Source organism: Lissotriton vulgaris, chromosome 4_1 (genome assembly GCF_964263255.1).
Source record: "Lissotriton vulgaris chromosome 4_1, aLisVul1.2, whole genome shotgun sequence".
Classification (NCBI taxonomy): Eukaryota; Metazoa; Chordata; class Amphibia; order Caudata; family Salamandridae; genus Lissotriton; species Lissotriton vulgaris.
The window spans coordinates 1456746463-1456774405 of NC_141691.1; the positions used below are offsets into that span (position 1 = coordinate 1456746463).

A 27943-nucleotide genomic window follows, 5' to 3' on the forward strand; every position below is an offset into this window, starting at 1 on the left:
CTCCTGCTTAGTCATGAGTTAATTACCCCACGTCACTCCTTTCCGTATTCTTTTGTTAAAAATGTGAACAGTTTTGTCATTGCACATCTGATAGTATGATAGTCTTAATTAAACTGTGTTTCCCATTTTTGTGACAGCTGCTTTCTTTATATATATCTAGATAGATTGTTGGACACTGTTTTCCCTTTTCTGGAACTTCCCTTTACTTGCCTACTGACATGCACTGACATTTTGTTTGACGACATGACATGGGTACTAAAATGACCAGCATGCATTGCTATAGTTGGATAAATTCAGCACTGGAGACATTTTCTAGGCTTAGTTCTCATAACTGCCCATATGCATTTATGGCACGCACCTAGGATGCTCATATCTTTTTGATGGTGTTTGGACAAAGTATCGGAAAAAGATCTCATGATAAAAAAAACATTGGGTCAAGAATATTGGCATGTCAATAATATCGCTGGCACGAATATCAAAGTTAAGAATATCATTTTACGTGCAGTTTTAAACTATCGATGTAGACAATATTGCTGTATGTAATTTCGTTTGTGTTAATTAATATAACATTTATCGTAGTGGGTTTGATTCTATGGGCCTCATTACAATGTCGGTCGGATCGCAACCAACATGCCGGTGGTTGCAGTCCAACCGACATCTGATTCCATGGTCCGATTGTCAGTGATGTGGACAGTCAGAGGCAGGAGGCAGAGGGACCGACCGATGCTTCTGACCGGCGCAAGGAGCCCGTCTGACCGTCAGTCAAAATGTACTACCCTGCAATAAGGGCGGTGCCTGCTCAGGCACCACCGTAGGGATTAGGATGTCCCTTTCAGATAGTCTTTCAGTGGCAGTCCGACCAGGCTGTCTGATATGGAAGTCTGACCAGGCTGTCTGAAATGGACTTTGGGAGCCTCTAGCAGGGCCCCTGTACCCCCGCGGCTTCCGCTATGGGTCTTGAGGGGCACCTGTGGTGCCCCCCTAAAAATCCATGCACCGTATGGCAGGCACTGTATGGTGCCTACCACACGGTGCATGGATGTTTAAAAATTGTCTTTTTCCTATTGCAGCTTGTGCTGAGGCCCGCAGCACAAGCTACAATAGGAGCCATACACTTTCCAACCACTCTTTTCAGGTTGCATTGTAATTTGGGAAACGTGATCGCCAACTGTTTGTCGGGTGGTGCCATTACGACACAATGCCGGCTGGACACTTGTCTGAACGGCATCGAAATGATGCTCTACATGTTTATTAATTGTTTTATTCGTGTTTCTAGTAAGATCATGTTTTACTTATGAAATTGTTGAAATTAGAATGTGTTGTTGTATGAATACATATAAATAATGAATCTATTTTTTTGTCGCAAAATACTGGGTTTTTAGGGGATAAGGATGGGGATAGTTTTTTTAAAGTAAATGTTAAGTTACATTTTTTACTGCTATGCAAAGTAACATTGTACAATTTAATTTATTGTTCAATAATTTTAATACATTTAAATGTTTCATTCATTCAATGATATATTAATGATATTAATTTTAAAAACAGGTTTTCAAAAATATCAAAAACATTCATTATAAAAATATTTTAACAATTATAACCAATTAAAAATATATTTTAACAAATTAAAATAATAAGAATTTTCATATAAATGTTTTACATTTTATATTTTTTGTGAGAAATAAAGTATCATAATGCAAATATTTCTATTTCTTTTAAAATTATAATATTACACACAAAATATGTTGTTAATTTATAAATTTGTTTGGTATTTTTTTATTTTATGATTGTTAGTTTTAGATTATAAGTTTATTTTTTAATTTATGTCTTAAAGTTGAGGAATTGTAGTAAATATTATCTAAACAATATAATAATTACTATTAGTATTTTTTAATTCTGTTAATGTTTAAATATATGCAGTTTTGGTTTGTGAGTTTTTAGATACAATTTTACTTTATTTTACAGATAAATAATTGTGTGTAAATATGGAGTATTGATTGTATATATAAAATGTTTAGTTTAGTTTGTATTCCCTGTTATAACCTTTCGTGGATTGAAGTGGAAATTGTAAATTTTACCTTTTTAGAGTCCAAAATCTTCTTCAAAGACTGGAGTGGGGCTAATAAATGTCACCCCTTTACTGTCCAACACCTTCCCCCAATATGGAATGGGACTAGTAATTGTCATCCTTTTAGTGCCCAACACCTTCTTCAAATTGGCATAGATCAGAGTGGGAATAATAAATGTTACCTCGTTTAGTGTCCAACACCTTCCCAAAATAGGTATAGGTTGGAGTGGGAATGGTAAAAGACACAGTTTTAGTGTCCTACACCCTCTCACATTGGTTTGCAGTGGAGAGGGAATAATAACTGTCACCCCTTTAGTGTCCAGCACCATCCCCAAATTGGTTTAGATTGGAGTGGGAATCGTACTTTTCACTCCTTTAGTGTCCAACATGGTCTTCAAATTGGTATAGATTGGAGTGGGAATAGTAAATGATACCCTTTTAGGGGAGGTTCGTAATTGGCCTCTCAGTTTACTCTCTGATCGCCAGCATTGTAAAATAAACCAGCGGGTCCTTCTGGCAGGCTTAAGATGGGCTCAAGGAGTCCTTTGGCCAGTTGAAACAGGCTCATAATTCCAAAGGGCAGGCCTTTCCGCCCTTGGGATTACAATGCACGCTTTCCGGGATGGTTTCCATGCTGGCCTGTCTGACATGGAAACCATGTCGGAAAGTATGTTTGGGGGCCCGAGCAGGGCCGCCTTGTGTGTGCGGCCTCCAAATTGGTGAAGAGAGTGCATCTATGGTGCCCCCTGTTGATCCCTGTACCCTATGACAGGCACCTTCAGGTGCATGCCACAGGGCACAGCGATGGACATCACCTCACATTTCCCTATGGGAGCATGTATTGCAGCCTGTTTATGGCAGCAATGCATGCTCCTAGTGGAAAATGTATGGATGCGACCGAACAGTGTTCAGTCGCATCCTAATTAGGTGGTCAGACCACTGACCAGGTCGGTCGGTCACAGGACTGAGATGGTGTCGGATGGACTTAGGTTCACCGGACATTGTAATTAGGCCTTAAGTGTCCAAAATCCTTCACCAATATGGCTTAGATTGGAGTGGGAATAGTAAATAAATGTCATCCCTTTAGTGTTCAACACTGTCCTCAGATTGGTTTAGAATTGAGTGGAAATAGTCAATATAACCACGGTACACAGTCTAAATATCGAGTTCATATATATTGACCTACAAAAATATTGAGTTGGAAAAATCGAAGGTATAGAATATCGAGGTCAAGAATATCGTTGGACAGAATATCGACCCTAAGGTAAGTAATATCGATTTTTTTTATATCGATGTAAGTAATATCGAAGTTAGTAATATCAATAGCATATATATCGATGTAACTAATTTCGATGTTACTAATATCGATATTTGTATTATTGTTATGTATTTTATTATGTATGTGTATTATGTTTTTGTTAAGTATTTTAATTGTTTTAAATTATATGTGTACTATTTTTATATATTATTAATGTTATTTTAAGTAAATTTATGTTTTAGTACCGGAGCGGGTTGTGGGTTTATAGGGGAATAGGGTGGGAAGTAATTTAAATATACTAAACTAATTATTAATTTTTAGGAATTATGAATTAATTTTAATTATTATTTTTTTTTATTTCTGTAGCGGGTTGTGGGTTTATAGGGAAATTGGGTGGGAAGTAATTTAATTGTAATTAATTAATGATTTATATTTATTTATTGGTATGGATAATTATTTTATTTATAATTAGTTATTAATTGGCAATTAATTATTTTAATTGTTAATTAATTTTTGTAATTGATAATACATTTTTAATTAGTAAATTATTTTGTTAATTGGCAATTAATATTTTTAATTGGTAATTACTTTTTATTAATTGGAAATTATTTTTAATTAATTGGTAATCAATGTTTCTTAAAACGTATTATTTGGTATGAAAAAGAATGTTATTATTTAATAATTTTTCATTGTGAATTAATTTTAAATAATATTTTTTGTAATGAAAAATATTTTATTGTTTATTATTTATTATTTGGTGACTAATATTTATTAATTAATATTTATTGTTAATTTATTGTTAAGTAATTATTCAATTGTAATTGCTTTGAATAATTATTAATTGTTTGTAAATGATGTAGATTTATGTAAAATGTAATTATTCATTATTTTAAATATACATTTTTATATATATGTTATATTTAAATTCTATGCTATCCAACGTTTTCCTTTCTGTTTCACTCCCTGGAGTTGGAATAGTAATTTTTACCTGTACGCTATCCAACGATTTCCCTACTGTGGCACCCTCTGGAGTTGGAATAGTAATTTTTACCTCTACACTTTCCAACGCTTTCCCTACTGTTGCACCCTCTGGAGTTGGAATAGTAATGTTTACCCCTACGCTATCCAACGCTTTCCCTACTGTTTCCCCCTCTGGAGTTGGAATAGTAATTTTTACCACTACGCTATCCAACGCTTTCCCTACTGTTACACCCTCTGGAGTTGGAATAGTAATTTTTACCCCTATGCTATCCAATGCTTTCCCTACTGTTGCACTCACTGGAGTACTCTTTGGATTGGGAATAGTAATTTTTACCGCTACGCTATCCAACTCTTTCTCTACTGTTGCACTCTCTGGAGTGGGAATAGTAATTTTTACCCACCCGCTATCTAATGCTTTCCCTACTGTTGCACTCTCTGGAGTGGGAATAGTAATTTTTACCCCTATGCTGTCCAAGGCTTTCCCTACTATGCACTCTCTGGAGTGTGGATAGTAATTTTTACCCCCAATCTATATAAAACTTTCCCTACTGTTGCATTTTCTGGAGTGGGAATAGTAATTTTACGTCCTACGCTCTCCAATGTTTTCATTATTGTATTTTTTTGGGACTTTAAATAGTAGTTTTATTTATTTTTCTATTTAATATTTTTTGTATTATTTTAAATAATGTAGTATTTAATTAATTTAAAAAATATTGAAAGTATATATATTTTTCTAATTTATTAAATATAATTATTTACTTTGTTATGTTATTATTTTATGTGTGTAGATGTATTTGTAATTTATAGTACTTTTAAATAATTTATAAGTAATTAAAATAATTATTAAAACGTATTATTCAGTAAAAATATATTATATATTGTATGTATATGTTTGATTAATGTATTATTATTATATATGTATTATTTAATAATTGTAAACATTATTAAATATTTTTAACTATGTTGATTTTATTTTTAAGTATTATTTACTTTATGTTACACATTATTATTAACAGATTAAAAAAATATTTTTAATAACGATATTTTTAACATCTATATTTTTGTTTCGATATTTTTGTACTCAACATGTTGTAGATAGGATGTCGATATACTTGCCTTCGATATTCCAGCATCAATGTTTCTGTAGGTCGATTTTCTGCTTTTCGATATTCTGTCATAGATCCATAACCACTTTAGTGCCAAATACTTCCATAAAAACATTATATGTTGGAGTGTGATTATTTCATTTTATAATTTAAAATGAAATCCTTTATTTTAATTTAATTTGTATATAGTAGAAACAGTTTGCGTTATTTAATTAGTATTGTTGATGTTTAGAAATATAATTTAAAACATTGTTTGTTGTATGTTTGTAAGCAATAATATCACTATTTAACTTTTTTTACAGAATTAAGACATGTAACACATTTTTCTCATTTTTTCTTTTTTATGTATCTTTCACGACTTTAACCATATACACTACAACCTAAAAAATAGAAATAATCATTTATGTATAGTTATATAAATAAAAAATTCTGTCTGATTTTTTATTATTAAATAAAAAATTAAATGATATTAAATCGGATTGAATGTTGTGCATATTCTACTATTTTCCATTAACATTTTTAAATATTTCTTACATTGTTTCATATACATATTTCCAGCATATTTCTGTTAGTATAAATTAAATTGTACATATTTTATACTATTATTTAATTTATGCTTTACAATTTTTTTACTTTTTTTGTATACATTTCTGACGTGTTTGATGTGTTTAATAATTTTTTTCATTTTTTCATACATTTATTCAACATTTTTATATTATTTTCGATTCATTCCAATGGGTGATAGTCTTTTTTTTAGCTGCATTTACCCGCCATTTTTCTTTTACACCTATCTTCTATTTTGTAATCTATTTATCCATTTTTTAGTCTATTTACCCCGGAACCAGGTTGTGTTGCTGTTTCTTCGGAACAGGTAAGTCTTTTTTAAGGTTTTCTTTAAGGGGTTTGCGGGAACGAGGGGTTTAGTGAGGAGGTCTAGAAGTTTGATACAGTGTTATTTTAGATTTTTTTGTACTTTAGTTGCTTTAAAATGTATTTTTTACTAGTTTGTTGTTTAGGGTTTTCATACACTGTTTTAGTAATGTGTTGTTATGTTATGTTAAATTGTGTTGTATATGTATTTTTGGGAATGTAATGTGTTTTGCTGCGGGTTTTCTTGTTTGCTTTACAGGTTTTTGTCAAAAAATGTCTCTTCTAAACATTGAGGGTTTCTGATTTCTTTTAAATGAAATCACTCTTGGTTTATTATAAACCAATGCGTTTTACTTTGTTTTTCCTTTTCTTGGATTTCCTGGAGCGTTTCTTTAGTGTAAACTCTTTTTCAGCTCTTTTATGGTTCCTAGATACTTTGGATTGCTTCTAGGGATCTCTATTGGATTTGTTTTATTTTTGCATTTTTGGGGGGCTTTTTGGGCAATATTTCTTTCACTTTTAGTGGATTATTATTTTTGACTACATGGATACTGAGAAAATCTGCAGCTATGTAACAGTAAGGGCCTGATTATGAGTTTGGCAGTGTGGGAGCGGGCCGTCACGCCACACACCCGCTCCCACACCGCCTAAAGCAACTGCTGCCCACCAGATTATGAGTTAATTTGTGGTGTTGGGGGCGGGCGGCTTGGCAGTCCTGCGGTGGTGCCGTTTAAAGGCTCATAAGTGCCATGGGGCCGAAAATGCATGTTCTTGCACGGCATGGACTGACAATTTGTGCCCCCCTGCATGGACCCCCATGCATCGAGGCAACCTGGGGCTCTGTAGGGCCCCCTTTGTTTTCCCACTTCCAGCCTTTTCATGCCCGGCTTGCCTCCATGAAAAGGCTGGTGGTGGGAAAACTCAAAATGATATGCATGTTGGTCCTACAGCAGCACTTGCATGCATATTGCTTCCCCCAGACCACCGGGGCTACCTACCGGGGCCACCGCCAGGGATCGAGGATCCCTGGCAGTTGCAGCAGTCGCAATGTGATCCCCTGCCATACTGGCAATACAGTGATTGGACCACTGGTGCAGCAGTCTCTGACCACCACTGCATCTCCACCGCAAGTACGGAGTCTCTAAGGCCCTAAGTCATTTCGGTTGGAAATGTTATATTTTATTGTTTGTGTGCTTATGTGATTGGTATTTGAATGTGTAATTGATATGTTGGGTTGAGTTTTTCTTATAGATTTTTAGTTGTTGAGATTAAGTTTATTTGTTTAAATAATTTATATATTATTTTATTGCAATAATAATTAACATTAATTAACGGAGTTGTATTTCGATTTTAGACTGATGTAACATAACATTATAATTATTATTCAAATAAAAAGTGATTTGTTATGTTGGTTTAGATTTTGTGAACGTTTTTGGGACTTTGGTAGGTTAATATTTACTTTATAATATGCTTTGGGTATGATTTCTAAGTAATTTACTTCTTTGTTATTTATGAAGAGTTTGACTTTAAATTATAGTAGGTTGTACATTCTTTTGGTTTGTTTGCTAAGGTTAGGTGAAATGTGGGTCACAGATTGCTCCATTCGTAGATATTTGTAGCTTTGCTCTTTTCCTAATCTTTCTATAAATTTATATAGTGTAGATTGGGTTCTGCTAGTGTGGATTGGTAGACATTGCATCATCCTTCCACTACGTTGTTTTCTTTGGCTTCCTGTGCCAAACTGCTATCATAGACATTCCACCATTGTATTTGGAATTTAGATTGGCATCTGTGTCTGCCAGTCTGTTGAACCAACTGTCTTCTAAATAGTCCATTGGTGGGCTTACTTCGTCTTCATTTTGTTGGTTGAAAGGGCTTTCGATTGGTAAATTGTAGTGGTTAGCTACCTTTGTGACAGGAATAAAGGCTAGTGCTATAATTCAAAGGCAAATTGTCTGTTTGTCGAATATTCTACACTTAGTTCAGATTGTCACAAGTGTCTGCATATGCTTTGACTGAAATGATAGAAACAGCCTTCTATGGATGTGTGGGGGTAAATTGAGGCTTTCTTTATTTGGTAATCAGGCATATATAAACATGATATTTTCTTTTTATATTCACCATGTATAAGGTACATCTGAGTGTATGGTTTGGGACACATTTTGAAGGTCCCATCCATCATCCAGGTTTGACAATGGCTTGGTTTTGGTAAGTTATTTGCTGTGGAGAATATTAGGATTTGTTTTTCATCGTTTAGGTTGTCATATAGAAGGAAAGGTTCCTCACTATGGGCCTAATTACAATGTTGGTCGGAAAGCCCTCGACCACTGGTCAGATGCTTTCTGACTGACATGGTAGCTTTAAACTCCGACTGCAGCATTAGGATGATGGTGGTCAGAGTTTAAATCAGTGGGGGAATCCAATTCGGTTCGGACGGGTTCAAGGAGCCTTTCGGTCAGTCAGACCTTCATGATAATCCCTTAAGGACTGCATTTCCACCATAGGGATTATTATGTCATTTCCAACAGCCAATCCATGTTGGCCTTTCTAACATGAATTGACTGTCAGAAATCGATTTTTGGGGCCCCTAGCTGGGCCCCCTTCTCACCTGGCCCTCTACATTTGGGCCTGGGGGCACCTATGTTGCCCCCCTCAACATCCCTGCACAGTGCAGAGATGTGTACAAACATCAATTTTTCAGTGGTAGCTTGTGTTGCGGGCAGTTTCAGTCCACCAGACAAGCTCATATTCAAAAATTGAAGTTTGCAGTTGCACCATGTGTGCTCGCATCATAATGGGGTTGTAGGAACCGATGACCTAAGGTCAGGCGGTTTCTTCCCCGAAACAGTGTTGGTCGACTGACATCCTAATTCGGTCTTTCCTTACTGTGACTTTATGTTTTTCTCTCTCTCTCTCTCTCTGTCATTGTATCTGAATGTAGTGTAATAGTAAACATATACAATATTGTAATGTTTGTACATTAGTTATTTGAATGTACAATTATGCAACTACTTCTATTGTGCATACTTACATGCATGTTCTGTTTAGATGTTTCACACTGTTTTGCAGCTTTTTTGTTGGGGGTGTTCAAATGTGGAGCAGGCGCTTTCTTTTCTGTTGGATGAAAAAAATGCTGGTTTCATTTTAAATGTTAATTTTTGGTAGTTTGTACAGGTTGAGGTCGTATAGTTCATTTTTACTTGCCATTTGGGTGAGTTTCTATTTTTTATTAATTTATGCATACTTACTTTGTTATATCTTTTGCTGGTTTTGATAGTTGTTTTTTTCTGGCAGTTTATCACTTTTTCAAGTTGCAGTGTTTTCATTTAAGAAGTACATGTAAAGAGATAGAAGCTGGAGAGTGTTTTATTAATTATTTGCTGTTTACATTTTTAAGTTTATTAACAAGAACGTTTTAGTTTAAATACAAGTTTTACTTATTTGGTTGGGTAGTTGTTTAGACGTATATATTTCTTCTTTAATGGTCTAGTCTGAAAATCCAGCAGAGTTTCCTAATCTTGCAGTGTTTGTTATTTTTGAAGTATTTAGTTATTTACATTAGTGTGCCTTTTACCTTGTTGATTGTTTTTATTTGCAACTTTTATGGGCAATTGGCTGAAATAAAGTTGTATATATTGTTTATTTAATTGTTTGATTTCATTGGTTTAGGTTGTTTATATTTTGATTTTATTGGTTGGTTTACTTTAAGCTTGAATTTTTTTCTCCAGATATGTTCTTCTATGTATTTATAATATATACCATATAGTTTGATAGTTTTGAATATAATTTTAGATAGATAGATAGAAATTATTATTTAGGTTGTTGCCTAAATGTTTGTAGCTAATTATGATATTTCTTAGTTGTATTGTTATGATTTTCGTTACATAATTTATTGGGGTGAATAGTAAATATTTTGGTGATGTAATATATTTAATTTTGACATTTGTATAAACTGTTTTATTTTTATTTGACATAATAATTTTTCGTAAAAAGTGTTTTTTTTACATAATAATGATGATTTCATTATTTTGGCGATATTATTGTAGTCGATCTATGTTTCTGACATATTATATGTTCATTTAAATGTGACGAAATCTTTCTTTCCGATATTTGTATTTTAGATATAAATAAACATCTATATTTTTAACAATGATGTTTGTATTCTCAATATTTATGGTTATTCAAGTGTAGGAAGTCAATATGTTTGTTAGCAATATTATTTTCTAATATTTTTGTGTTTCAATATTGTATGCATTGATAATATGTCAGTGATCCCTTTTTGAGGAAGTTTGAAAGGTGAATGGTTGTTGTATTGTGCACATAGAATTAATATTTTAGATTGTTTGGTGCATCACTTAAACAGTAAAACTGAAGTTCAAAATGGATTTCGATACATATTTGCATAAATAATGCTATAATAGGTTTCATGTAAAATAAGATTGTGATAACAATGGTTATGAAGAGCCTGCTATTTTTCATATGATTCTAAATTTGAAAAGGAAGAATTGATCAAACATAACTTATATTGGTACCTGGCTATTTTTATTTTAATACATTGGCTCTTGGGCCTGTGCAATTACTGAAAACCTGACTCTTGCTGGGCCGGTGATAGCAGGGAGAACACGTTCTATGCTGTAGGTGCACACTTTTTTGTTGAGTTTCTCTCTAGCCAGAGAAATTCAGACTTCAAATGAGGTAAATGTTCTTTAAATCTAAATGTGCCTTCACAAAAGATCCAGAAGTCTTCTATAGAATGAATTCCTTATTCTGTCAGTATTGTGATTAACAGTTTTCAACTGCCCAAAGAAATTTACACAACCTCAGTTTTTCGACCCTCAAGTCTGAAGGAGGCTAGATGACGAAATGACTTCGGGCCTTATTACTTGTACAGTGGTCCTCAGGACCTCCGTACTCGTGGTGGCGGTCTCACCACTGCCACAATGCGGGTCTGCCCATAGTATTCTGAGTGTGAAAGTCGGACCCCCACAAGATCACCAGCTCCACCGGAATCAAGGATCCCGCTGAGCCAGCGGTCTGCCACTAGCCTGAATATCGGGCAGTGCCGCTGCTGGCATCGCCAAGAATTTTCCGAGTTGCCTGTTCACCGCTCTTTTAATGGCAGTGAGCCCACTCTGGGTGGTGAAGAGACAACTAAGGGGAACTGACAGGGCACCCTGCTGAATCTGGGCCTGGGGTGCAAGCCAGGTGGCACATGTTTTGCCCACCTTTAATTGCACCATCGGCCATGCACGGTGTGGCATGCATGCCACACCTCACAGGAACCTACTGCAGGCGCTGTCACAGTGGCAGGCTGTATGTTAGGCTCTCCTATGAGCCTAACAGCGCACCACCTTGAGGCTGCTACAGCACCACCCACCCTGGATTCAACTTTGAATCTGGTAGGCTCGCACACCACAGCCTTAGCAGTCCTCCCGTGGACAGAGCGGTGCCAGTGCCACAGGAGAAATGCCAAAGTCGTAATAAGGGCCTTTATTTTGGAATATGCACAGAAGGATAATACTGAAAAGGATGATATCACAGCTGGAATGATTCCATTATGTCAATGTTCTTAGTGGTTCTTAACTTATCAATGATGACAATATGTAATCCGACCTTTGACTCTCATGCCTGAAAGTAGAATGCAAGACAAAAAATAAGCTAATGTTCTGGAGAATACACAAAAGTATGATTATAAAATGTATAATACCACTGGTTCAGACAAGGATAATGAAATGATTCCAATACTTTTGCTGTGGATCTGACCCTTCAAAAATACAAGATTTCCATTGACCCTGTCCCTAAAGACAGAAGTATCCCAGAACTAGTCCGAATAGTTATGTATGCCAATGTGAATCATATGTTCGATCCACCTCTTATCAACACCGCAAATCCTGAGCTGTCCCTGCATTAGATTAACGAGCAGTTACCATTTCCACCAAACATGAGATGGTGGCTTGTGGCTTTTAAGATTAAGAGCCTCGTTCCGATGTCGGACGAACCGGAGTTCGTCTGACATTGGTCAGGAACTATAACTGAATGACCTCCTGTAATCGGTTACAGACCTGCAAGTAGGATGCGACTGAACCCTATTTGGTCGTATCCCTATACCTTTCAATGAGAGCATGCATTCCATACTGAATGCATGCTCTCATTGAAAGAGCGGGGGTGCAGTTCATGCATGTACCCGTGGCAGGCAACTCAAGGTGCCTGCAATAGGGTGCAGGGATCAACAGGGGGCGTCATTTGGTGGCCACAAACCCATGAGGGGCCTGCTGAGGGACCCCAAAGACAGTTTCCTAGTGCCTTTTTGTGCCGGAAAGACCCGGACAAAAAGGCTGTGGGAAACTGCCATCGTACTCCCTCAGCTTGAAAGACCCTGCAGGGGGAGTATTAAAGGGTTTCCGAATGGCGGACGGGCTCTCTGAGCCCGATCTAAGCTATCCAGAAAACCGAGTAGGATTCCTTTCCGACAGAGCCCATCAGAATGGCTCGCCCAGAAAGGAATACGAAGGGCACATTCTGATGCAAGAAGGAGGGTTCCGACCGATGGTCGGAGCCCTTCCTGCCCGCATTGGATTCGGCCCCTAAGTTGTAAGATGGACCTCAGTCTGAAGTGGAATGATTTGAATCCTGGAGTCTCCATGGTCATGTGTCTGTTTCAGTACAAAGAGATTCTGAGTTCAATGAGGCAAGTAAAAGTCAGTTTGTTTCTGTGATTCCCATAATAATATTAAGAGGGTCTGGGTCACCCATCAGGACAAGCTTTGCATTGTGGTGGATCCACTAACTAAGATTGTAGAACTCACAGAAGAAGCCAAGTATTCTAGGGATTTAGCTGAATGTCTAGTCTCATAGGGCTCAATGGACGTTATGTTTTGCTGATAAAGGCCAATGCAGCTATTTACTGGAAGATACAAAGTCTTGACGCTAAATATTGAATTCAAATTTTGCAAACTTCGACCTCAGAGACTAGTTCAGCAGATTGGGGCTTCCTTTTTCTGTGACAGGTTCACAAATGATGTGGAAATAGGTCAAGGTTTTTCCTTGCTGTACAAAACACAGTACTCTCTAAAGAGAGAGTTTCGGAAACATGTTATTGACAAAGCTATACAATCCTGCAGCATTCTGAGTCACAAGGCCTACCCATCTACACCCACCAAGGACACTGAGGGAGCGGCCCGGGACTGGTCTGTGGATGCTTAAGCCAAGATCCCAGTCGTGGGTCCTGTGCTCTCCATGCCACTATAGTCAAGCTAGCCTCGCTGATGAGGGGCGATGCTCTGAAAACTGGTTCCAGGATGCTAGTTACCAGTCCAGGGAGGACCTGGCCTGGCAGTTCGGGCTAGACTGTTCCCAATGGGGAACAGGGTCAATACTTATTTGCATATGGCTGGGTCTGAACTGGAATGGCATGGAGAACAAACAATACAATGGATTTAGGCCCAGATCTCTGTACTGGGGTGAATGTTTGACATTGTGCAGCATTCTGTCCATCATTTGCTCTTTTTGCAAAAGCCAAGATCCCAGTGGAGACGCAACAGGGGAACCACATTAACCAACATTTTTTCAACAACAAGGGCAACCCTAGAACAAGAACCTGGGGTAATTGACCCTATAATCCAAATAATGGTTCATGAGCCAAACTTAAAAATAACGTTTGTTATATTAACATTTAGGAAAGAACCTAAAGAAAGAAAAGGAACAAAAGCTAACTATATTCCACATGACCCATATACCAATCATTATATCAAAAAACTGATATTTAATATTAGTTAAACAGCAAAACACATATTACATTTTACATACATTAATAGTGGCGCTCATACAGTTACACAGACAGTGTTATGATTATAAACAGTGACAAGTGTAAACAAGTGGGTAGTGGCTGAGGGAAAATACAAACAACAGGTTTCAATAAGAACCAGAAATACACAATACAACAATTGTGTCCTCTTGCATTTAGGCCATACTTCTGGCGTCGACGGCGTTTTGAACCAAGGGTACTTTAAGGGTCATAATCAGGAAAAAAACATCATATTGGGGAGCGTCCACTGTTTTTCACATAAATCTGAGAATAAAATATATGTACCTGGGCTCAGAAAAGAAATTTGTAATTTTAGTTTAACACCGAAGTTGTGAAACAGATCGAAGACGGTGACCCAAACAAAGAGAGACCAGCTAAATAAGGATATTTAAAACAATGCCCAAAGGAAAAATGGAAAAAGAAGGCAAAAAGAAAGATAAAATGAATCAATAAGGTAAATGATAAATCACCTAAATGAACATGAACAATAATTCAACCTAAGTTGTGCATAAGGCACCTGAATTTTGAGATAAAATCTGTTAAAAATATTTTAATTAATTAAACCAATTATAAACAACTACACTCATTTATCTCACCCTTAATATATAGAAGAGATTATTCACAGGCACTGTCGGTATGTCTGAAAGGAATATTCACAAGGGTATCCTTAATTTAAAATTTTTGAGGATATATACCAAAGATGGCTGTCAAATCCAAATAAGTATCCAACTGTTGCAAGTCCCATGCGGCAATTTAATTCAGGGATTCAAGGTCGATACCAGTATTTATACTGTTAAAAATTAAAACAGGCCAAATAAATTACTAAGCATAACATTTGGCCAGCAGCATATCCGTAATAAAGGAAAGCTGCAAAGCCATACCATTCGCTTGTAGGTAGGTGCAAAAACACAATTCTATATCACCATCGTTCAGTAACATGAATAAGATACATAACAGACAGGTGGGAGGGGGGATTAGTCAGATATACCCCTACTGAACTTCTGTCATCATGGTGGGTTGTTTCACATTGCAGTAGGGTTTCAGTTGAGAGAATATTGGCTTCTCGGTTGCACTTGATCATTCTTATTTGCATGAACACTTTTAAGCAAGCCTTGAACATGCTGGCATACCTCTCAAACCACAGTCATGTATTTTTTGTTTAACCTGTACATCATTGGATTGTTTCTGAATAGCCGTAGGGCTAATATTATGTACTTTCATCTATTATCTTTACAATTCTCCTAAAGAAGGGTTTGTAACCCGAAATGCATTGGGAATGAAGCGTGAATTCTTCTAAATTAAACCTGAAGAACAGTGTGATATAACATTGTGTATTATAGAATTTGGTGGGTGTATGTATTAACTGTCATTAGCAACATTCTTTTAATGGAAGCTCAGTAAAAAAATGAAAATCATGACTTTATATAAGGCATAGTAAATGCTTGATTCAATTTATTGATTTTTATAAAGAATTCTGTTGACGTTTGTTAGAACCCTACGGTTCTTGAGTTGTGTGCCTTGTGTTGGATGGATAATACTTGTACATCTTTTCAGCATATTTCATTTAGGGACAAAGGATGGTCCTGTCACAATAGAAATACATTGAAAAAAATGTTTTAATGTTAAACAAGTCAAGTGCAGGCTAAATACATTGTTTTTTATGAGTGGGAGAATCACCAGGTTGAAGGCTCTCCTAACTTGAACCGACAAAAAAAAGGATGGACCTGAGGCTGAGGACCTGTCCCTCTGTATGTGCACATGCAGGTGACGGTAGCAGAGGATCCAGGCTGCGAGGTGTTCCTGCCGGCCTCCACGAATGATGTACTGGCACCACCTGGGATCTGCATTGGCCAACAGAGACCTGGTGGATTTGTACCCCAAATCCCTCCCTGGCTGATCATGCTCTACCCCTCCCTCTCTACCTTGGGCAGTGAGCGAGCTAGAGGTAAAAAAGGACACAGTGCTGGATTCTGGGCCTCAGAGTTGGGAGTACTCATTCCCTAGAAAAAAGACATCAGAGTTTTCCCAGAGGCCCCGTCTTCCTGGCTGCCCATGTTCCTGCTCCTCATAGTATGCCTTCAAAGTGGTGAGCGAGAAGGGGCAAGCCAGCCAGGGGACCGAGCCCCCATACTAACTGCCGGGGGCACTAGCCTGGTTCTACCATGTAGGCACTTTTGGGGACAGCATCAGTACCCCAGCTTCTGCTTCGGCAGGCCCCCAGTAGATGGGGCCATGCCTGAGTGATCTCAATGTCCAGTCTCCCTGCACCAGCTGGTCTAGTCTCCTAACCATGTCCTTGGTGGTTGGGGTGCCCTGGGCATTGGAGAGAGACCCCTCAGGAGTGAACAGGAGATTGCACCAAACCCCACTGACATGAGGATCTAATAACGTACAGAGTTTGGTAACTTTGCAAGCCATGGCTTCCCTTCCGAATTGACAACATGCCAGCATTTCAGGACAAGTTGTCCTCCTTGCCCATCATAAGAAAGATAGACAATGATATGACCGATGCAGATGGAGCCATTTGCAGTGACAGCAGACCCTGGAAGTGGAACACTTGGCACACCCGGCGACAACCAGGCCTTGCTTGCAACCAAGATAGGTGAGGTGAGGTAGGTGCTGATGTCTCCCTCTTTGGGCAAGACCTTCGGAAAGCTGTGGGGAGGGTCATGGAGGTGGAGGGGTGATTGTATGAGGTCAAAGTTGCCCTCAGAGAGCTCAGTTTTGCAGCAATATGGTGTGTTGCAAAGCAAGCTTAAGCAAGCCCAAAAAAGGAATGAGACTAGGCTCCCAGATCTGCTGCCAGACACAAAATCAGAGAAACATAAAGACAATTACAAAAGATTCTTTAATGCTTCCCCTGCCCTCCTCATTTGGTGTATGAGCGGTAACCTCGATAACCAAAGTACCAATGCTGAGAACCTTAGGCACTAGATTGGACAATTGATAAAGCGTCAGATTCACTCAATAAATTATAGTTAAACTGGACTGTGTTCTGAGTCCTTGAGGCATTTTGGGTCCGAAACGTGTAGACCAGGATTAATAGGGGATCTTAGTTCAACAAGTATCAATATGGATGATTAAAATTAATTTTTCCACGAGAAAGTATTTGCAAGCTCATATTAGATACATCTGGATCCTCACAGTGTTCTAAAACCAAGAGAGTTTTCTGTGAATTTATTGCTCTGGCTTTTAAAGTTTTGCATTGGTAAAGACTGAATTTAAATATGTTTATGTCTTAGTTTGTATGAATTTTGAGTTTGAATCTGGTTTGTTTGTGTAGCTCTACAACACTTAGCACATGTTTATTTCAGAAACTATTCATTTTACAGCCATTGAATTAAATGTGTTTTTTCTTTTCTTTCATCACACCAATTGGGGAGTTTGAAATATGCTTTTTTCAAACACTACTAAAGAAATCTGAGGTCATGTTTATTTAGTAAGATGTCCCTTATGCATAAGTAAAGATGTGTTTAAAACACACAACCACCTAATGTTGTTATGTGTTTAAAGTAGTCCGAGTCCCAAGGTGGTTGAAGGTAAGGGCCAAATCTCCCAATTTAGACAGAACTCAGAGAGCTCCGGGTATGGATGCCCGACTATTGGCGGATCCCACAATCTTTGGCTGTGTGGAGGACATGGAAGTCTGATCCCACTGAAATAACTTGTGATTTGTGGGATTCTGGGAGGGGGTGAAGGGGTCAGATCTGGATCGTTTACTGCTGACTTGGCTCGCACCTTTGTGCTCCTATGCATGAAATGTCCCAGTTTTCTCTTGGAAGAAGCGCACTGTGCCCTTGGACAAGGTCACCCCTTGGGGCCCCATCTCGATCAATTGAAGCAAAAATTTTAATTTACTTGGACCGTGACCTTGTGTTGCGCACAATTAGACAGAAAGGTGCTTTCCACCACAAATCCCAAGTCATTATGGCCTTCCCAAACTACAGCAGGGAAATACTAGGTAAAACATAAACTGAAATCTATAAGCGATATTTCCAGCTAAATTGAAAGTGATTTTCCAAACCAAATCCTCTTTCTTCAAAACACCAGACCTGGCTTGGGAATGGATCGAGGAACGGCCTGTATTGGAAAAGACAGGGTCTGGAAGGCAGACTGCCGTGAGAGAAAGGGCGCCCCTTTGGGGGTATGCTCAGTGGTGGAGGAAACCCCCTGCCCTCTATGGTAGACTCCCTAGAATTCAAGGTCCCCTGCAAATTGTGAATGGCCCCCAAGCCTGGGAGCCTTCGTTTCATACAGGGATACCCCGGGATCCAGTGTGCCATCCTCTGGGGAGACACCTCGCCCTCTCTCCATGACAGTTCAGATGGAGGGGGCTTGCCTCATCACTCCCAGGATAAAGACAGCAACTCCCAAAGTTTTATCATTCAAACTTGATCAGTACCATTGATTCTACTGATCAAGTTTGAATGATAAAACTTTATCACATGCAAAACCTGGAGTTTGACCCTCATTTATTCAAATGAACATTGTCCTTACGGTGGGGTTCTGACACCAGAACCTATTTTCCTACAAAACGTGTGCACAGGACTCTGTTCTTATATGTTTGGCATAGGTCTCCTATACCACTACAGGGGTTGTTAGCTTTGGGTTTGTTTTCCCCTGACCTGTTTGCACCGTGATACAAGTGTATTTTCAGATTTACTTACTAGTCATACACGCATGAGCTCCACATCTTCCTGTCCATCAATGCAAACCCTTTTCTTTGTCCACACGGAGCAGGAAATTCTGCCTTACCAAGGATGTGGACATCAGCCCTAGTTATTCACTACAGATACATCTGATTCTGAAGTATGGGGAGGGGAGAGGGGTTTGTTTACTGTTTTCATTTTGTTCATTAATGCTGCTCATCCTCTTGAATGAATTATGTCTTAGATACCCTTCTCTCTATCCACAAACGTTACTACATGACAATGACCACATGTTACACATTCACTCCCCATCTGATACATTACACAGAATGGTAATGGCCTCTTCAATAAGATTAAGAGAGGGGCTGTTCTATGCTGCACTAAACAATGGAATGCTGACATGCTCCTCCTCAGGAGTCGCATCTCCTGGGGCACACTGTTGCTGCCTGCTGAGATACTGTTTTAATACAGTCTATTATGTTGGGTTCCACAGGGGATATAGGGGAGTGGCGATCCTGATTCATGCTTGTATTCCTTTGCAGATGACTCAGATCTCCTAAGATAACTAGGGCCACTTCCTCTGGGTGGCGGGATTACTCTGAGGACACCTCATAACACTATGCTTGGTCTATTTTTCACTGCCACTCATGCAATCCTGCTCTCCTGCCTAAGTAAAGCAATGATTGCAGCTCCAAATGGGCTCACAAGACTTTAACGGCCTCTTATCCACCTCCCTGGACCAGACACGTCCTCCTCCCTGTAACATTTCCCCCTATACCCTACTATGTTACTTCACAGAGTCCATGAGCCTCACAGACATATGGTACCACTATCATCACAAGCCAGGCTGATACACCTTTCTCACCAGCGTCCTTGGCACGCTTTCCTGCATCGATTACTGCTCCCCACCACACACCTATTGCAACATTCCCCTCTGAACTCCTCATCAGCTGTGGAAGGTTGGCCTTGCAACACCATGGAGGTTAAGCTCATGATGGTTGTACCAGCAACTTTTCCATGATTCTTTATGTGACAATTCAACCTAATTCTTTTGTGGACATGTGGGTAAGGTGGACTCAGCAACAATCTTATGGGGGGCCTATAGTGCTGTTACAAGTGGGGTTGATCTCATTGCTGGCCCACGACAAATGACAGAGGGGAACGTTGCAGGATGGTGGATTTAGACCGGGCAGCACAAGATGTTGGGTTCACATACATTAGGGAGCGCTCTGATGAGCCGAGGTGTGCTTTGGTGTGGTGGCAAATGGAGATTCAATAACTCCAGGTGGATGAGGCAAGGATTACATTGGAAGCATCTCAAAGCCACCTCTATGGACATGGCAATAAAATTGGCAATTGCTACATTGGTTGAGCTAACACATAGACAGGAACCCACCTCAAACTTCAATAAAGGATGAGATGGGCAATATTTCCTGAGCCCTGAATGCAGTGGTAGAGAACGACTTTTGGAGCTAGGTAAGACTGAGGCCCCTGTGAAAGACGATGGGAAGACTCTCAAGTCGGTCAATCACGAAGCATGCCATAGAGGTCTCAGATCTGATTGAGGATTTGCGACTTGATGTACTATTCCTAACAGAAACATGGCTGAATGTAGAGTCCACCACTATTCTGGAATTTGCCTGCCCTAGTGGCTATGAAATTTTAATAAGCCTAGGGCCGCGGGCAGAGGGGGGGAGTGGGGGTAATATTTAAAGAAGAGCTGGATTTCAGACTTCTACAGACTAATGAAGTAGAGGGTATAGAAGTGATGGGGTTCGCACTATACTCTTTAAGCGGGAACCTACTTACCGGTCTACTATGCTATAGGCCCCCGGGGGTTCTACAGACTATCAGAACCTCTTTGATGTTATGACCAATCTTACGCTGTCCCACTCTAGAATGATTATTCTTGGAGATTTTAATCTCTGGGAAGATGGGAAGGCTAATAACCATCTGCGAGATCTAAGACATACTTGTACTAATCTGGACCTCACCCAGATGGTGGAAAGCCCGACACATGAAGGGGGCATGTCCTTGATTTGCTATTTTCTAATCAGGCCACAACGAGGGTACTAAATGTAATGCCTCAGAGTTGGTCAGACCATTATTTAGTCCTGTTTAGCTTCAGGACGATACAATCAAAAAAACAATGTCCCAATAGGTAATGATAAACAGTCAATAAAGCATGCATGCATATCGCATTGCTGAACGGAAAGAAGGAGAACACTCTTTAAGTTTTAAGACAAGATAGTTAAATCATCTTATTTATGATATACGTTCATGGTCGGTAATACACAGTTATTAAGCACCACTGCATAAACTCAATTATGTGACAACCATATAAAACTTGGTGCTCTACAAAAGTGACTGTCGTGAAAGTGGCGACGCAAGTGAGGGAATAGACAGCGTGAACGGCGCACTGTGAACAAGGTGCAAGTTATCTACAGTGGGTGGCTCGTATCATGTGACAAAGTGATATCACAGATTACAGATTTTTTGCATTATTTGAACCACATTAGTAAAGTACGCCAATTAATAAGTTGTGAAGTCGACGGCGTTTCGATCCACGTTAGTCAGGATCGTCATCAGGACTTGGTTGTCTGACTCGAGCGTGCTGGGAGAAAGCTTGGTTTGAAAGCGATCAAGGCGATCGTCAATAATGAATTGGGAGCCTGCGCGGGGGCATGGCTCTGGAGGGCTAGGCGGTCATCTGTAGTCCGCCGGAATTCTGCACGTGTCCTTTAGATCTTCGTGCTGTAGCTGGAATAAATCCAATTGTCTGGCTCCCCGAGTCAGACAACCAAGTCCTGATGACGATCCTGACTAACGTGGATCGAAACGCCGTCGACTTCACAGCTTATTAATTGGCGTACTTTACTAATGTGGTTCAAATAATGCAAAAAATCTGTAATCTGTGATATCACTTTGTCACATGATGCGAGCCACCCACTGTAGATAACTTGCACCTTGTTCACAGTGCGCCGTTCACGCTGTCTATTCCCTCACTTGCGTCGCCACTTTCACGACAGTCACTTTTGTAAAGCACCAAGTTTTATATGGTTGTCACGTAATTGAGTTTATGCAGTGCTACTTAATAACTGTGTATTACCGACCATGAACGTATATCATAAATAAGATGATTTAACTATCTTGTCTTAAAACTTAAAGAGTGTTCTCCTTCTTTCCGTTCAGCAATGCGATATGCATGCATGCTTAATTGACTGTTTATCATTACCTATTGGGACATTGTTTTTTTGATTGTACCTTCCTTACCCAGTCCTAATCAGGTATATGGGTTATACTCCTGTTAACTATATTATAGCTTCAGGACGAGGCACTCAAGGGACAGTGAAGGTCAGCAAAGGGCCTATAGGATAGGCAGGGAATGGGCAAACTGGGTCAGACTAGAACCCCAGTATTTGATCCAGAGGTCACACACTTCGACCTCATGCTATCTGTTGAAGAGAACTACTTACTCTACACAAACCATATATCTGCCATCTTAGACCAGGTAATCCCCATGAAGAGGATAAAAAATAAGAGGAAGGCTACGGCGCCTTGGTTCAATGAGGAGCTGAAACAGCTCCGCATGCTTCGCAAGAAGGCGTAGAGGAAATGGAGGAAGGGGTATGGGGAGGAAGAGAAAATTGAACTAAGACGGAGACAGTTGCACTATAAGGAAAGCATCCTTAAGGCCAAGGCCGACTTTTATGCCAGCTCAATTGCCCACGCATCTAATGGGACAAAAGCCCTCTTTGAAATCACTAAGGCTTTGTCTGCCCCCAAATGTATGGATAATAAAGTGGCAGCATCTCAAAAACTTTGCGATGAAATTGCCACACATTTCCAGGACAAGATAGCTAAGATCGTGTGTAGTCTCACTGCTAACAACAAGGCTGAACAACTTAATCCTGTACAGTCGGCAGCTGAAGATCAACTACAACCGGTATCTCTGAATAATTTCCAAACCCTCCTGAAAGCTGCATTTGATAGTCTGGAAGAGAGTGTCTCTTCAGGCTCACCGAATTATCCCTTCCCCGCCAGAATATGGAAGTCATCTGGCCGAGACACTCTTCCTTGGTTGAGGCAGATATGTAATCAGTTGCTGGAGAAAGGAGAGGTCCCAGAGGAATGGAAACTAGCGGTGGTGACTCCACGGATTAAAAAGCCTTCCATGGATCCATCAGTACCGGCCAATTTCAGGCCTATTTCTCTCCTACCCAGTGAAGATTCTAGAGAAAACAGTTAGTAGGGAACTGTCGCGGTTTCTGGAGGAGAACTCCTTGCTCGACAAAGATCAGTTTGGCTTCCGCCCTGGTCACAGGAAGAGACGGCCCTGGTCACAATGTTGGATACCATGCGGATGCGTGCCGACAACGGGAATGCGACTGTGCTAGTGCTTCTCGATATGTCGGCCGCATTCGACGCGGTGAACATCTCATCCTACTGGAAAAACTACAGAATCTAGGAGTGAGGGGGCGGGCACTGCAATGGCTACAATCCTACCTGGCAGGACGTCACCAGGTGGTAACACTAGCTCCTTTCACTGCCATTAAATCATCAGTCATCCATGGGGTGCCGCAGGGCTCTGCGATCAGTCCCATCTTATTTAATATTTATCTGCAGCCCCTGCTCCCCATTATAAAGTCTGCCGGAGTATGCATAGTCAATTATGCGGACGACACACAACTGGCATTCTCTCTGGAAGGTGACAACGCAGTATCCCTTGACCTGTTCCAGGAATGCATGCGGAAGACAGCCAACTGGCTTAGTAGGAATTCCGTACAATTCAATGCAGGAAAGACCGAGGTGCTCTACTGTTCCATGGGTAGGCTACCTAGACAATTTCCCTCTGAATTTAGGCTTACCCCAGAGGAGGAACCATTGACCCCGGCAAGCAAAGTACGTAATCTGGGGGTGCTGATTGACAAGGATCTCCAAGTGGAATCACAGGCTAATAAGACCGCCACCGTCTGCTTTGCTCTAATACGTATGCTGCGTAAAATACTTCCCTTAGTACCTAAAGAGGCGCGCCCACTGGTAGTAAGTAGTATAGTAGGTAGCAGACTGGATTATTGCAATTTCTTGTATCTGGGGGCCCCAATATACATTCTGTAGGGGCTCCAAAGAATCCAGTCTGCAGCAGCTAAACTTGCCCTTGGCTGGCAATGCTGCTCCTCGACAACACTGGCCTTGAGAGAGCTGCATTGGCTACCAGTGACTGGACGTATTCGCTTCAAATCCCTATGTTTGGTCTTTAAAGCGGTACATGAGCTAGGGCCAGTTCCTATGCAGAAAAGGTTCTCTTGGTATCAACCCACTAGGCAGCTCCGATCGTCCAGTGCCGCCCTACCTACGGTGTCTAGGTTCAAACGGGCCAGGCTAGGAGGTACAGCATTCAGTGTGGCCGGCACTCAGTTGTGGAATGGACTTCCACAGAGCCTTAGACAGATCAGCGTCCTGCTAGAGTTTCGCAGGAAAATGAAAACCTGGCTTTTTCCTAAAGCTTAGCTTGAGTCCTCTATTTAGGCTCTGGCAGGTGCGACCTATGCCATCGTGGTTCAGTTTTTAGTCTGAAGCGCCAGGATACCTGTGGGGTGACAGTAAGCGCTATATAAGTTTTAAAATCAATCAATCAAATCAATCAGTGACAAATGATTTTATGGCCTGTTACGAGGAGCTGTATTGGGAGCCATGATCCATCCCTTAGACTCCTACCTCTAAATGGCCTGACCACAACAACTCAACAGTTCCCAGTAGCAAGCACTAGAAGAACCACTCACAGCAACTAAGATTGCTGATACCATTGCTCAATTGGCTGGAGGTACGACCAAGGCTCAAATTGGCATCTGGTGGAGTTGCTCCAGTGTCAGGTTGATTTCCTAGCTCATCCCCTAATGGACCAGAGATGGGGGCTGGCTCCTAGATGACCTGGAGGTGTCACATATTGAAGTTATCCTTAAACCACCCCAATGAGATGCTACTCATACAGATCTACATTATTAATAAACTCTGAAACCAGAGCCAAGGTCCTTGCAACCTGCCTCGGCAAGGTTTATTTCAATCAAAAATAAGTTTATTATGACCAATTGGTCTTTAAACTGCATGATCATCATAAAACAGTTAAAAGTACAATAGTTAAAATTTCATAAAAATTCTTAAAACCAAAATTGGGCTACTATGGTAAATTCATTATTCTTTTATCTGCTAAAACTTGTTCCTGTGGTGTCAATTATATAGCTCAAATCTAGATGCATAAAAGTTCAATGGTTAAAAACTATATTAAACAGTTAAAATTGTCCATTTTGATGTTGTTTGTCCCTCCATGTACCACTCTTTCCACTTCCTATTCCATGAGAAATCTCTTTGTGGCTTGGACAAACTTTGCCAAAGCGATTGCAATGTCAAGGAACTGCATAGGAATGAGGAGCTCAATTGCTTGCGTCCCTGACCTTATACCATATTTTAAGTAAACCGTCCGTAAAGTCAATCGCCGTACAGATAACAGTTTTTGACAATCCATTAAAATATGAACACAGGAACTTTTTACGCCTATGTTGGATGTGCATTTACCATCATCCATTAATATGCTTTTTATTTTCCCATTGGAATGTGCAGGATTAATGCCTATTCTCACCTTTAACAATTCCATTCACAACTATTGATTCAGTACAATATCTAAATACGGGTACCAGTTATCATTTCTCCAGCTATTTAACATAAAATGCACAGACTGTTTTTGTTTCAGGTAATCCATATCAATTTGTCTGGACTTTTCATTTCCCATAATTTTTAGAACTGACTTCCGTTCTTCAATAAATAACGACTCCTGGTCAATTTTCACCTTTAAATTATCACAAATGGAGTGGAGTTTCTTACTAGTTGCTTTTGCCCATTTCAATTCACTCTGTTGGATCTCTCTCCTACACCAGCATGACACTTTCTCCTCCTCCCCTGTTCCTAGCAGTTTCCAAAATCTACATAGATTTAATTGAACTTGTATGTTCCATGCTGATCACTCTAGTTCTAACCTAATGGCCTGTATCATTGAGGAACTGGGCAAAGAAAGTAGGGGTTTTAAGCATTTTCCTCCCTCCTTGTCCCATGAACATTTCCCCCCTAAACACATAATTTCTGCACCATATTGCATCTGCGGGGGGATCATAGCCTTAAAGGCCTTCAACACAGGTCTGTGCAACATAGCTCTGTAATTACTGTTAAAGTTTTTCAACCCGCAAATGGCCGCTAGGTCTTTTGTCGTCTGGGCCTGTAGGTGCGTGCCCCAATTTAGAGCTCTATCGAACCATATTCCCAGGTATTTATATTCATTAACAACTTCTAATTGTGTTTGCCTCAGGAACCAACTGTAGTTATGCTCCTTCTTCCCAAAACACAATATTTTTGTTTTTTCCATATTTACTGTTAGATGTTTGGCTGAACAATATGTCTCAAATTCATTTAACTTTCTTTGCAGACTTAGTTCTGTTTGATCGAAAATAACTAGGTCATCTGCATACAGTACGCAAGACAGATGCTTCCCATCTACCTTTGGGCTTGCACCTCTTTTGGTTATTAATAGGTTAGGCAAATCAGCGAGAAAAATTGAGAAAAGGAGAGGTGCCAGTACGCTGGCTCCTAGATGACCTGGAGGTGTCACATATTGAAGTAATCCTTAAACCACCCCTATGAGATGCTGCTCATACAGAGCTACATTATTGATAAACTCTGAAAGCAGAGCCAAGGTCCTTGCAACCTGCCTCGGCAAGGTTGTATTGGACCTTGTCCATAGAGATGAGAGTTCATGCCTCATAGGTCAACATGACACAACATTTAGTGACTACACAATGCCTTAACAAATGTGGATCACTTGAGATGGTTGCTCATCGTACTACACATCGATATTGAAAAGGCATTGAGCAGCGTCTTGTAGCCCTATATATTTGCACTGCTTTAATAGTTTGGATTCAGTCCCTGCTACAAGCTCCTTTATGGCAGCCTGAGGGCTCGAGTCCGGGTGGGCGGCACTATGCCAGCACCACTAGTGTTATTGTGGGGGGATGCAACAGGGATGTTCTCTATTGCTAGTGCTGTTTGCCCTCATGATAAAGCTCTTGGTGCACCTTATAAGGTCCAACTCAGACCTAGAGGAGTTTTGATAGTCCGAGACATGCGAAGACAGGGTCTCAATATCTACGGATGACCCGCTGATATACCTTGGCTACCAATAGATTACTGGAACCAAGATCATTAAGCTCTTGACATGTTCAGGAGCCACTCAGTGCTCTGGGGAAACTGGGCACCAACTGAACTGCTTCAGGTTGGGTTGAAGCGCATGACGGAGAGCTATGCACGTGATGTGGGCCTCACTCTTGCAATGGTGGGATTCCGATAACAGAGAGTGACTATACGGATGACTGAGGTGTGATCTTAGTCAGAAAACCTCACCATAACACAGAATGACCTATACAGGTGGTCATCATTGCCCTTATCCGTTATTGAGAGAGTGGCCATGCTGAAGATGATTACTTTTCTGAGGCTTCTCTATACCATGCAAAACTATCCCTAAGTAGAATTTCACTTCAGCTTTCATGGCATTTTGCATGGCATTGGACCTCAGCCGGTGGCAATACCAAATGTTATATTTCCACTTTTGATGAGGACCTGGGGATGACTGATCTGCTGTCCAACTATTGTGCCTCTCGTCTCAGGGCCTTAAATGACTGGATATATGGACTGGTGGATGACCCTACATACAAGTTTGAAAGATGGGTCATGGGTGACTACTCCCCACTTCCCTATATATATGGGGCAGTCTGCCATTGCGGGCCCACCTGTTGATGAGGATGGTGCTGAAAAACAACTCTGCGGGACCTGCAACGGGGCTGCAGGTAGATGAAAGAGACTACTCTCTGGTAGGGCTACCACATGCCAGATGTTTCACAACTAGAGGGATTTCGGAAATAAGATATGCTAGGAATCAATACCGTGGGTCATGTATTGACTGGTAAGGAACAAAAGTTCTTTGCTCAGTTACAAGAGGACTTTGGGTTGTAAAACTCCCACTACTATAGATATTCATAGTTCTGCCATGCACTCACCCCTTACCTGCAGGAGTATGAGGAATTCCCAGAACAAAATCCATTAGAAGCAAAACTGGCAATGGTGACCCTCTCAGACAAGAGCCTCATCTACCACCTTTACAAATCACTT

At 40.0% G+C, this 27943-nt stretch overlaps 1 protein-coding gene across 5 annotated transcripts in view; it reads right to left on the reverse strand.

Annotated features, from left to right (window-relative positions):
• The window catches only part of LOC147724100 (opsin-5-like), a 1241395-nt gene that overhangs the window by 639030 nt on the left and 574422 nt on the right, over positions 1 to 27943 (reverse strand). Inside the window, exon 2 of one of the 5 annotated variants that reach the window (XM_086965684.1) lies at positions 9312 to 9394. The exons of the other annotated variants lie outside the window; for them this stretch is intronic. The gene's annotated coding sequence lies outside the window, so the exon portion shown is untranslated. The remainder of the gene's footprint in view (positions 1 to 9311; positions 9395 to 27943) is intronic. 5 annotated transcript variants of the gene reach the window in all.